The sequence below is a fragment of the Macrosteles quadrilineatus genome, unplaced genomic scaffold, assembly GCF_028750875.1.
Source record: "Macrosteles quadrilineatus isolate MER2022 unplaced genomic scaffold, UCM_ALF_1.0 Scaffold_4__1_contigs__length_99947679, whole genome shotgun sequence".
NCBI classification, from domain to species: domain Eukaryota; kingdom Metazoa; phylum Arthropoda; class Insecta; order Hemiptera; family Cicadellidae; genus Macrosteles; species Macrosteles quadrilineatus.
In genome coordinates, this window is record NW_026542597.1 from 21,163,365 (window position 1) to 21,177,096 (window position 13,732).

Here is a 13,732-nt window from a genome sequence, read left to right on the forward strand (position 1 = left end):
TGGGGGGCAATCAGCTGTGCGCGACAGCTGCTGCACGAACAGCTGTTTCATTGTTGATAAACATAAAACATACGCATTGAGGCATTCCAAAATTGTTTTTGAACATTTACATTTACTACTTTTAAACTAAGATGTTTATGGACGTGTTTACATGAACGTGAGTTTCCATTGTTTGAGAGTCCATTGTTTAGACTCAATAGTGTATTAGAAAATACTCTCAAGTATTTCTTTACAGTGGGCAAAGTTTCGTTGTTAGTGTGTACTTACTTAGGGCAAGTGTGTACTGTATTTGATTTGGATAGCAAGCGAATAGCGAAATAAATGTAAATTGTATTGAATGGCCAACTAATTCTAGAAAAATATAAACCGTACTTACTACATATAAATATAAATGATTTGTATAAATCGTTAGATTTACTTTTTAAACTATTACATTGTACTTGTATTTTTGTTTTAGTATGAACAGCAAAAACAGTAAACAAGTTACCTGTTGCCTAGTATGCAAACCACTAGACAGTAGGCTTAATAATCATGGTAATCTAACTTAGTACGAACATTGACTTTAGATTCGGCGAGTTGATTTATCATCCTATATTAAAGTTGAAGCATGTTTCATGTGCGTTCTATTATTTTTTTTTGTAATTTAATTTACAATGATGTTTTAGTTTTGATAATAATTCGCTCAAACACCGCTAGATGTCTCTACCGTCGAGGCTCGACACAGTTAACCTAGTAACTGCTAGATGGCACTGCAGTCGGACATACTCAATCCATTCAAGTTTATTTATTTACTATTAGTTTTGTCAGTTCAAACGGTGTAAAAATAATAAACAAAATTGGATTAGGTTTATAAATTGTAGGCTATACATTTAAGTTTTATTTTTTTAATTTAAAGCCGTAGTATTTGACAAAGTCACATTTTCATCACTTGACACTCGCAGTGATTTTTAGGTAGCTTGAGCTAGACTACCTCACGACGGTGTGAGTAGGGTACAATCACAATCCTGTTGAATGGTGTAATGGAGTGAACCGTTGTTCATTTACATTCTTTTAAAAGCCGAGAGTCGTGTCTCTTACCTGAGACCGATGATTGGCTTATAACACAATAACACCTGATTACATTATGTACTCAAATCCATTCCATTTACAGGTAATTGAGAAATTGCTGTATCAAGTTTAAAATATTAATATAGTTATTTTTCTAAACATTTATAATAATTCCTCTGCGAAGCTAATTTTTAGACTTGGAACCTCTCACGTGCATCGTCAAACTTCATTTACTTCGTACTTACATCATAAACGTTTTGTCACACTGAGTACCAATCACCCTGTATAGTTTGTAGTTTTCTTATTTAGTTTTATGACATTAAGTCCTAATAAATGTAGCTAATGGAATCGATAACTGTCATCAAATTGATGTTTTTATACGAAATTTAAAAGGACAAAAAAATAATGATGAACACTCACAGACATTTTAATGTTTTATAAAATTTTCAGACGCCTTCTGGTTAATATATCTTTACCGTTCTACTGTAAAGTTAATGCGGTATATTTACACTATTTTGAAGGCGCTCGCCACTCTGTCTGCTTAATAATTTTGCTTAACTGATTACTTAAATACCTTTAAAATTTTCATAATGGCTCTTGGTAGATTATAAATGTAATGACCTGTCATAATTTAAATATTTTACAAGAATGTTATTATATTACTTTATATTTATTCATTTATATTTATTTTCTTAATATTTATTTTAAAATATATATACTAAATTGAATAAACTAGTGGTCGTTCAGTGGTCGAAAACTCGACCAAAAATGTGTAATGAGCTCTTGACTATAGGATACTGAAGTAGACATTCCATCTATATGGATGAGCTGTCGCAATTTTGTTATTGAAAAACTTTTAGTTGTGTGAGCCAATCACAGAATACGTGTCTTAAATAATATTTTCCATCTGATTTTTTTTCTCACAAAGTTGATGGGTCACAACAGTTTCTATAGCTCATAATAATCTCTCCATATGTTTGAGTTGGTAAAAAGATCGTTTATTCGACAGAAATTAGTCATTTAGATCAGCACAATCTGTTGGTCGCTCAAATCAACTACGACGAATTTAATAAAAAACTGGCAACAACTATAACATGTAGATGGAATGTCTAGTTGTAAGTCAAAGGTACAGGATTCCCTATTTTCACCCGACGCAGCAAACACGTGGTTGTAATTTCTCCATTTGTTTTGATTTTCTGTTTATATTTCGCTGTTATTTCGTTACCAGGATGGCAACCCAAGTCCATGTTATTTTTAGTAAATTGCAAATTCATTTTTTGTGCTTATATTTGAGCCTATTTTAATTTTTAAAGTGGTTCAGCAATTCTACAGGAAAATATATTTCTAACAGTATGCGTAGATTCTTCCTGCGATACACACGAGCTGAGAAAAAAAGGTTTTAAAGAAACATGCTTGCCTATTAATATATAGCTATCGTAAATTAACATTACCTAATACGATTTTCACAGATTTTTCTCTACGTAATCGAAACGAATCTACGTATAGATACCAGTCAAATCTACCTACCGAATTACAGTTAATTTGCAATAAAATACTTTTTGTCAAACACCCTCACTAAGGTGTTGTTTCTTATGGTTGTTATAAAAGGCTCGCAGCAGTTCGCCTAATCACCGCTAGATGTCTCTACCATCGAGGCTCGACCCAGTTAAGCTAGTAACTGCTAGATGGTGCTGCAATCGATCATACTCAATCCTCACAAGTTTATTTATTTATTAACATATATGACATTTCTAACGTTGTAAAAATAAGTAACAATATTGGGTTAGGTTTATAAATTGTAAGCTATATATTTAAATTTGCATTTTTTTCTATTTAAAGCCGTGGTATTGGACAAAGACACATTTACATCACTTCACACTCGCAGTGATTTTCGGGTTGCTTGAGCTAGAGTACCTCACTTCGTCATATAAACGTTAGTTAAATTGATTATTCACTTACATCATTTTAAAAGCCGAGATTCGTGTCTCATACCTGAGACCGATGATTGGCTTATAACACCCGATCACTGGATCTTTGCTACTTTGCTATTAACCATATTCTCTTTACTCTATTCAAATGTTTATTTTCTTTCAAAAAATGAAAAAGTTACAACTAATTAATTCGGATTCATTAATTAACTCAAGCTAACCGCTTTCATAATTCCTAGCTCTGCCTTTTACATCCACAACGTATAATAGTTCGCTTTATAATGACTGGATAAAATATTTCTAAATTGTCAACCTGTAAATTTTTTTGCTGTCCCGATTTTATGACTGAAATGCTGGGTAACTCCTCAGGAACATTAGTTTTATCACTGTATTTAATTTTAAAGTGGTGCAAAATATACGTAATAGATTTAGAATAATGCAAAACTTTGCGAGGGAAAACGGGAAGTTTAAAATTCCCCGTCAACTTGCTACGACAGTCATTTGCCTAATATCGCGTAATTTCAAAGGTTAAGTTAGGTTAGGTTAAGTTAGGTTAGTTTAGGTTAGGTTAAGTTAGTGTAGTGTAGTTTTATTTGGATTCAGCTAGCGCAGTGACCGTAGATGCAGATTTGTCGCGCAAACTTACACCTTGCTTACTCCAATAAGCACCACAGCGGGTAATTTGTGAGGACAAAACAATTCCCATTTTCTCTGGTTTCTACTTCCTTACCGGTATGTTGTGCCAATATTGCCTTTCCGAACCTCACAGGTTGACCCTTCTTAATACCCTCTAATGATTGTGCCAGTCGTGCTATTCCAAATCGGATAAAAATGTGTGGCAATCGTTCTACGGCCATGGGGGTTGTTATGAGGGAAAAATTGGGTTTTCTCATTTTCTATCGTAAAAACATAAAATTTGGATATTTCTCTCTAAACCATTTTAAAGAGCTTAAAAAACAGATAATTTAGTATATTAAATTGTCCTTTAATGATTATTGGTTACGGAGAAAATTATTGTTATTCTTATGGAGAATAAGTAAACTATTGTAGTTTGATTGTTTATGGATATATTTGGATTAAATTTTGCAAATTTATTTATTTTATAATAGATTTCATCGCTTTCTATGCAACATACAGGCCAAATTGGTTATTTACTATTGTAAAACTGTTTACAATTCATGTTAGTTCAAAATCATAAAAATCATTATTTAGTACACAATGATATTTGTGTCATAACGGGAAAGACTTCCTCCAAACCAGCTTAAATCGTGTCTGAAAAAGTAAGGTTTGTGCGTTTAGCATGTATCTAGCGGTGTGGCAGCCGCGGCCGGGACTGCAGTGACGTCATCGCGCACAGTCCGCTCTGTCTGGCCCACCTCTTTTACTCGATACATCTTGGTAACGACCGTCGAGGCTCGCAACAGTTCGCCTAATCACCGCTAGATGTCTCTACCATCGAGGCTCGACACAGTTAACCTAGTAACTGCTAGATGGTGCTGTAATCGAACATACTCAATCCACCAAAGTTTATTTATTTGCTAATATATTTGACAGTTTAAACGGTGTAAAAATAAGAAACAAAATCGTGTTAGGTTTATAAATTGTAAGCTATATATTAAAATTTGTATTTTTTTGTATTTAAAGCCGTGGTATTTGACGAAGTCATACTTTTATCACTTGACACTCGCAGTGATTTTCAGGTAGCTTGAGCTAGACTACCTCAACGTGAGTAAACACACATAGAAATTCTAGGAGCAGGTGCCGACTGCCGTTGTGCCGAATTATTATCATTCTTTTAAAAGCCGAGAGTCGTGTCTCTTACCTGAGACCGATGATTGGCTTATGACACAATAACACCTAAAAGCCCGTGGATACCCTGAACTGTACCGTTAGTCAACTTTTAGCGAACTTCCGTATAGGGAAGTAGCTAATAACATAGGTGGCAGGGTAAGACCTATGCCCGGGCCGGGACAGATTTCCTTTTTCATTTTGTAGTTCCCAGTGTAAAAACACCATTCGCTTCAATTTATAAATATTGTATATTTATAGATTTATATATATATATATATATATATATATATATAAACGTCCGTGAACGCGATAACTTGAGTATTTTTTGTCTAATTTTGATGAAATTTGGCTTGAAGGTGTAAGACCAATTAAACTTAAATGAGTTTGCAAACCAGCATGATCGGACCATTGGAACGGGGTCTTATGGGGATTTTATGGGGTAAAAATTAGGTTTTCTCATTTTCTACCCTAAAAACATAAAATCTGGCTATGTCTCTCTAAACCATTTTAAAGAGCTTAAAAAACAGATAATTTAGTATATTGAAATGTACTTTAATGATTATTGGTTACGGAGAAAATTATTGTTATTCTTATGGAGAATAAGTAAATTATTGTAGTTTGAAAATTAAAAATTAAAAATTTTATCAGAAATGAAATTTGCTTAGTCTGCAGGTTTACTGCGGCGGGGGTATTTATCATTAAATCTATTTACAATGGAGTTTTTACTTCTGATCCTCCGTCATTTTCCATTATTCTTATTCAAAATTCAATGTAGAACACGAAAACGACATTATCTACTAAAATCTATTTACAGGTAATTGAGAAATTGCTGTATCAAGTTTAAAATATTAATATAGTTATTTTTCTAAACATTTATAATAATTCCTCTGCGAAGCTAATTTTTAGACTTGGAACCTCTCACATGCATCGTCAAACTTCATTTACTTCGTACTTACGCCATAAACGTTTTGTCACACTGAGTACCAATCACCCTGTATAGTTTGTAGTTTTCTTATTGAGTTTTATGACATTAAGTCCTAATAAATGTAGCTAATGGAATCGATAACTGTCATCAAATTGATGTTTTTATACGAAATTTAAAAGGGCAAAAAAATAATGATGAACACTCACAGACATTTTAATGTTTTATAACATTTTCAGACGCCTTCTGGTTAATATATCTTTACCGTTATACTGTAAAGTTAATGCGGTAAAATCACACTATTTTGAAGGCGCTCGTAACCGCATATTTTGAACCGCTTTCATAATTCCTAGCTCTGCGTTTTACATCCATAAAGTAATAGTTCGCTTTATAATGACTGCTGATAAAATATTGGTAAACTTTTAACCTGTACATTTTTTTTGCTGCCTAGATTTTATGATTATGATATGTTGGGTTTTTACACTCCAGGAACAGTGGATTTGTCTCTGTATTTGATTTTAAAGTGGTGCAAAATATACGTCATAGACTTTGAATAATGCAAAACTTTGCGCGGGAAAACGGGAAGTTTAAAATTCCCCGTCAACTTGCTACGACAGTCATTTGCCGTAATATCGCCTAATTTCAAAGGTTAAGTTAGTTTAAGTTAAGTTAGGTTAGGTTAAGTTAGTGTAGTGTAGTTTTATTTGGATTCAGCTAGCGCAGTGACCGTAGATGCAGATTTGTCGCGCAAACTTACACACCTTGCTTACTCCAATAAGCACCACAGCGGGGAATTTGTGGGGACAAAACAATTCCCATTTTCTCTGGCTTCTACTTCCTTTCCAGTCTGTTGTGCCAATATTGCCTTTCCGAACCTTACAGGTTGACCCTTCTTAATACCCTCTAATGATTGTGCCAGTCGTGCTATTCCAAATCGGCTAAAAATGTGTGGCAATCGTTCTACGGCCAGGGGGTTGTTATGAGGGAAAAAATTGGTTTTCTCATTTTCTATCGTAAAAACATAAAATTTGGTTATTTCTCTCTAGAGCTTAAAAAACAGATAATTGAGTATATTAAATTGTCCTTAATTGCCCTTTAATGATTATTGGTTACGGAGAAAATTATTGTTATTCTTATGGAGAATAAGTAAGTGATTGTAGTTTGATTGTTTATTGATATATTTTGATTAAACTTGGCAAATTTATTTATTTTATACTAAGCTATTAATATTTTCTTAAATACATATGTTGCCCTCCCTGTATAAACAAACCTACGTACTTCTTACACATAGTTCTTATTTAAATAGATTTAATTAAAAATCTAATTAAAATCTAATCAGGTGAACTGAAATTCGCTTAGTTTGCAGGTTTGCTGTGGTGGGGGGTAATTTTCCATTAGTCTTATGCAAAATTTAATGTAGAACACAAAAACGACAATATCTACTTAAATCCATTTACATGTCCTAATTGAGACATTGCTGTATGTAAATGTGTTTTAAAACATGGTCATTTTTTTTTAAACCTAAAATAATTCTTTGCGAAACTAATTTTTAGATTTGGAACCTCTTATATGCATCATCATACTTCAATCACTTTGTACTTACACCAAAAAAAGTTTTGTCACACTCAGTACCAATCACCCTGTATAGGTTGTAGTTTTCTTATTTAGTTTTATGATTTTATGTTCTAATAAATATTGCTATTGCAATCCATAACTGCCATCCAATTGATGTTCACACATTTTAATGTTTTATAAAATTTTCAGTCGCCTTCTGGTTAATAATTCTTTGCCGTTATACTGTTAAGTTATGCGGTATATTTACACTTTATGGAAGGCGCTCGCAACTCAGTTTTTCATTGATTTGCTTATTATGACGAATAAGCAATGTTACCTAATCCAAGCCAATCTGAGGATTTCCATTACAATTTTGCTCAATTTATTTCTTAAATACATTCATATTTTTTTATTGGTTCTTAGTGGATCTGAAATTTAATGATCTGTCCCAATTCAAATATTTTACAAGAATATTATTATAACACTTCATACCGTATTTATTTATTTATTTATATTTACTTTCTTTAAAAAAGTATATTAAATTAAATAAACTAGGGGTCGTTTAGTGGTCGAAAACTCGACCAAAAATATGTAATGTGCTCATGACTATAGGATACTGAAGTAGACATTCCATCTATATGGATCAGCTGTCGCAATTTTTTTATTAAAAAACTTGTAGTTGTGTGAGCCAGTCACAGAATCCGTGTCCAAAATCATACTTTCTATCTTATTATTTGTTATTTTTGTTTGCTTACAAAGTTGATGTGTCACAACAGTTTCTATAGCTCATAATAAGTCCTTTAATAAGTTGACTTGGTAAAAAAATATTGTTAATTAGACAGTAATTAATCATTTAGATCAGCACAATCTGTTGGTGGCTCAAATAAACTACGAAGAATTTAATTAAAAAACTGCTGGCAACAACTATTACATGGGGATGGAATGTCTAGTTGTAAGTCAAAGGTACAGGATTCTCTATTTTCACCCCACGCTGTAAACATTTGATTGTAATTTCTCCATTTGTTTTGATTTTCTGTTTATATTTCGTTGTTATTTCTTCAACAGCATGGCAACCCATTAAGCCCATGTTATTTTTTTTTTGAGTTTCAAATTAATTTTTTGTGCTTATATTTGAGCCTATTTTAATTTTTAAAGGGATTCTGCACATCTACAGGAAAATATATTTCTAACAGTATGCGTAGAATTTTCCTGCTATACACACGAGCTGAGAAAACAGGTTTTAAATAAACATGCTTGCCTATTAATATATAGCTATCGTAACATTACCTAATACGACTTTAACCTATTTTTCTCTACGTTATCAAAACGAATCTACGTGTTGATATGAATCAAATCTAGCTACCGGATTACAGATAATTTGCAATAAAATACTCGTTGTCAAACACCCAAAGTGTAGTTTCTGATGGTAATTATAAAACATTATTTATATTTCAAAAAAATAAAGTGCGGAATGTTGCTCAATTAATTGTCGATGGATCGATTTACCTGATGTGTTAAGTCTTGACCTCTCAGCTTGCGATAGTGCAAGAGGAGGTGATATTGAACCCTTATTGTTACTTATTCTTCTCATGCAGAACAAAGAAATTTGTGAATAATAATTTTTGCAATTTAAAAACTCGTACGCAGGGTAAAAAAATGGTTCATAAAATACAGGAATAATGGCAATCTAACTTAGTACGGACATTGACTTTGGATTCGGCGAGTTGAGTTATCATCCTATAATAAATTTGAAGCATGTTTCTGTAAGTTTCATATACTTTGTATTATTTTTTGTAATTTATTTTACAAAGATGTCTTAGTTTTGATAAAAATTCGATAAATAAACACTAGATGTAACTGCCGTCTGGGCTCCTAACAGTTCGCCTAATCACCGCTAGATGTCTCTACCGTCGAGGCTCGCAACAGTTAACCTAGTAACTGCTAGATGGCACTGCAATCGAACATACTCAATCCTCACAAGTTTATTTATTTACTAATATATTTGACACTTCAAACGGTGTAAAAATAAGAAACAAAATTGGGTTATGTTTATAAATTGCAAGGTATACATTTAAATTTGATTTCTTTTCTATTTACAGCCGTGGTATTGGACAAAGACACATTTTCATCACTTGACACTCGCAGTGATTTTTATGTAGCTTGAGCTAGACTACCTCACTTAACGACGCTTAGCTTAGAGTAAACACTACACGAAATAAACCACTTAATTCTTTTAAAAGCCGAGAGTCGTGTCTCTAACCTGAGACCGATGATCGGCTTAAACACTAATCGCCCGTGATAACTCTGCAGTCTACACTGAGTAGATATAATACCAGAATATGACCCCACTTTCGGCGTTTTAGAGGCACTTTTAGGGCACTTTTTATAGGGGAAAAATGAGAAAAAAATGGAAGAGCTTTTTTTGGCCACTTTTTTTAAAGACCCAGCTCTCGACCTATACACCCCTATATAAATTTTCTACTTTTGTTAATACTAAAAATCACGTCTGGAAATGGTGAGCTTTTTATGGCCACTTTTTTAAAGACCTGGATCTCGTCCAATACAAGCCTATATAAATGTTCAAACTCCATTAAAATTTCAAATCCACATCCATTCCCATGTATATTTTCAAAATCATGTGAGGTTTGTGCGCGAACTCGGGCACGCTTATGGCTATGTGTAAACTATGCCTGACTCAAATGAATGACTGTGAGTGTAACCTAATGACCCCAATCAAAACCAATTGTCAACATTCTCTGTCTGTCTGGCGCCAGTCTGTCTGGGGCAGGTTTAGACAATTACCAAATATGTTTGATTGATTGACCTCAATTATTCAATTGTTCAATTTCAGTTTGTTCAATTTCCATTGTTAAGTTCTAAATTAATTTAGACAATTTTGTGGTATATAAGGGGGGCATTCTACGGAATCATCACTAACTCTTCCACCTGGATCTTCTTGTTTTGGTAAGTCTTTGACATCTAAGCTAGACTATTGTAATATGTTGTCGCGTGTCGGGTCATGGGATCAATTGGTGACGTAATTGATGTTTGTACTCATAGGCCTACTCTGTATTTCTTTTAACTTAGGAGTGTAGCTAATTTCCCGAGTCCATTTTTCAAAACTTAGCCGAATTGAGTCACTAAGGAACTTGTAAAAAATGTATATAAGTCTATTTTTAAACACTTAGAGTATTTTGAACAGTCACTAAGGAACTTAAAATGTATATAAGTCTATTTTAAAAAACTTAGCCAAATTCACTCATGACTTTGAGTCAAAAGTTTGCACAAGTTATTATTTAAAAACTTAGCCGAATTATACTCACTATATAATTTTGTCGAGTTCCTTTTAACATAGGTAACACTCACTCTGTATATATGTAGACTCAGCATTCTGAATTGCTAAAAAGTATTTTTACTTAAGATTTTGGATTTAGTTTTGATTTAAAAAATTGCAATTGCCAAATTTTATTGTATGAAATTGTTTTGAATATTAAAATTTAAAATTCTGATTTAAATTATTATTTCCCATTAATTGAAATTGTCTAAAATGTAATTTCCATCATATAGAAGATGCTAACTTTGTTTTTTAGTTACATGTCAACATTGTTTTGCATCGCTCTCCAAAAAAAGCAACCTGATTCGCCACTACAAGGTAATACATAAAATGAAGGTGAAATTGTGCACAAGTTATTATTTAAAAACTTAGCCAAACTTCATGCAACGGGGGACTTTGAGTTAAAAGTGTGTACAAGTTATTATTTAAAAACTTAGCCAAATTCACTCACGGGGGGGGACTTTGAGTCAAAAGTGTGCACAAGTTATTATTTAAAAACTTAGCCAAACTTCATGCACCGGGGGACTTTGAGTTAAAAGTGTGTACAAGTTATTATTTAAAAACTTAGCCAAACTTCATGCACCGGGGGACTTTGAGTCAAAAGTGTGCACAAGTTATTATTTAAAAACTTAGCCGAATTATATTCACTATATAATTTTGTCAAGTCTCCTTTAAAATAGGTAACACTCACTCTGTATATATGTAGACTCAGCAATCTGAATTGCTAAAAAGTATTTTTTATTTAAGTTTTTGGATTTAGTTTTGATTTAGAAAATTACAATTGCTAAATCTTATTGTATAAAATTGTTTTGAATATTAAAATATAAAATTCTAATTCAAATTATTATTTCTCATTAATTGAAATTGTCAAAATGTAATTTCTACTATATAGAAGATTCCAACCTATTTTTTAATTACATATATAAAAATGAAGACTACATGTCAACATTGTTTTGCATCGCTCTCCAAAAAAAGCAACCTGATTCGCCACTACAAGGTAATACATAAAATGAAGGTGAAACTGTGCAAAGTTTGTGATATAATCTGTGATAATAACATGGCTCTAAAATCTCATATATTACAAACTCATAAGACTTGTAATTTCTGTAAAAGAAATGTTGTTGGTCATTTTAAAAGACATGTAAATTCTTGTAACAAATGTCCATATACAATGATTAAATTTGTTGGTGAATCGATTAAAACTGAACTTAAAAGTACTCTTCAGTCTTGTCCTCTACCAATAAAATGGACTTTAGTAAGGAGAATCAAATTTTTAAAATATACAATAGATCAAAATGGAAAATTAGTTAATGAGAAAGAATGTATTGCAGATTTTAGAAGCCTTACTACCTTAACCATTGAGAAGAGAGATTTAAAGCCTCAAATTGAAAATGCCCTTTTAAAGATTGACGCTTCCATACACAAATATCAAGCCGAAGGCAGTGGATGGATTTATGACCATACTAAATATTGGCAGTTGCACGTTTACAAGTATAAGCCCCTAACTCCAAAGTCATACATTCCCACACCAAAAAGTATTAAATTGACAAAAGCAGTTTTAAATATAAAGAATGTTGATAATAAATGCTTCCTTTGGTCAATTTTAGCAGCTTTACATCCAAGGAATGCTAAACATGCTAATAGAGTCTCTAACTATGCACCCTACGTAGGTAAGTTGAACATGACAAATATAAAATATCCCGTAAAAATATCTGACATAGATCAATTTGAAAGAAAGAATAATATAAGTGTTAATGTATTTGGAGTTGAAGACCAAAAATTTATATATCCATTAAGAAGAACCAAACTGAATAGTAACACTCATATAGATCTATTATTATTACAACAAGGTCGTAAATCACATTACTGTTTAATTCGTGATTTTAATAGGTTAATGCTACGGTCAACAAAAGATAACAGTAAAAAGCATTTTTGCAAGTTTTGTTTACAACATTTTTACACCAAAGATAAATTGGAGTGTCATATAACATATTGTAAAAACTTTGATGTCCAACGAGTGGAAATGTCTAAACAAGATACATTACAATTTAAAAATTATAAATATCAACTTAAAGCCCCATTTGTAATTTATGCTGATTTTGAGTGCTTTATAAACTCTAACAACCATACTCCATCTGGATTTGCATTTGTCGTAGTAAAAGATTCTAAGATTATTTCTGAAGAGTTATATAGTGGCGAAAATGTTATGGATGTGTTTTTCGAAAGGTTGTTTGAGACTTATGACTTCATTAAAAATCAAATGGCAATATATATCCCCCTTGTAATGACTCCTGAGCAAGAGGCATCTTTCCAAAACTCAACACATTGTCATATTTGTGAAAAGCCTCTATATTTTGATAGGGTACGGGAACATTGTCATTCAAATGGCCAATACCGTGGAGCTGCCCACAATGATTGCAATTTAAACTATAAAGTAACAAAGAAAATACCAGTATTCTTTCATAACTTAAAAAATTACGATGGACATTTAATTATGCAACACTTGGGAAAGTTTAATCGTAAATTAAATTGCATAGCCAAAGATATGGAAAAGTACATTTCATTCTCTGTTGATGATTTAGTATTTTTAGATTCCTATAACTTTCTGTCCCTTCCATTATACAAATTAGCTTCCAATTTAAATACATTTAGATTCATAGACAATCCACTACTACAACGCAAAGGCGTATTTCCCTATGAATATATGACAGGACCAGATAAGTTTGCAGAGTCTCTACCTCCAATTGAAAAATTTTACAGTACTTTAACTAAAGAACATATCTCTCCCATCGAATATGAACATGCTAAAAATGTCTGGACCCATTTTAATATACATAATTTACAAGAATATCATGATTTATATCTTAAAACAGATGTATTGCTACTGGCTGATGTGTTTGAGACATTTAGAGACCTGTGTTTAAAGGATTACAAACTTGACCCCGTACATATGTATTCACTTCCAGGACTAACATGGGAAGCTTGTCTTAGAATGACTGGTATAAAATTACAATTATTTCAAGATATTGACATGCATTTGTTCATAGAAAGTGCAATCAGAGGAGGAGTCAGTATGATTTCTACACGTTACGCTAAAGCCAATAATAGATATATGGGCAAACATTATGATCCCAATCAAGAAAGTGTGTATTTAAT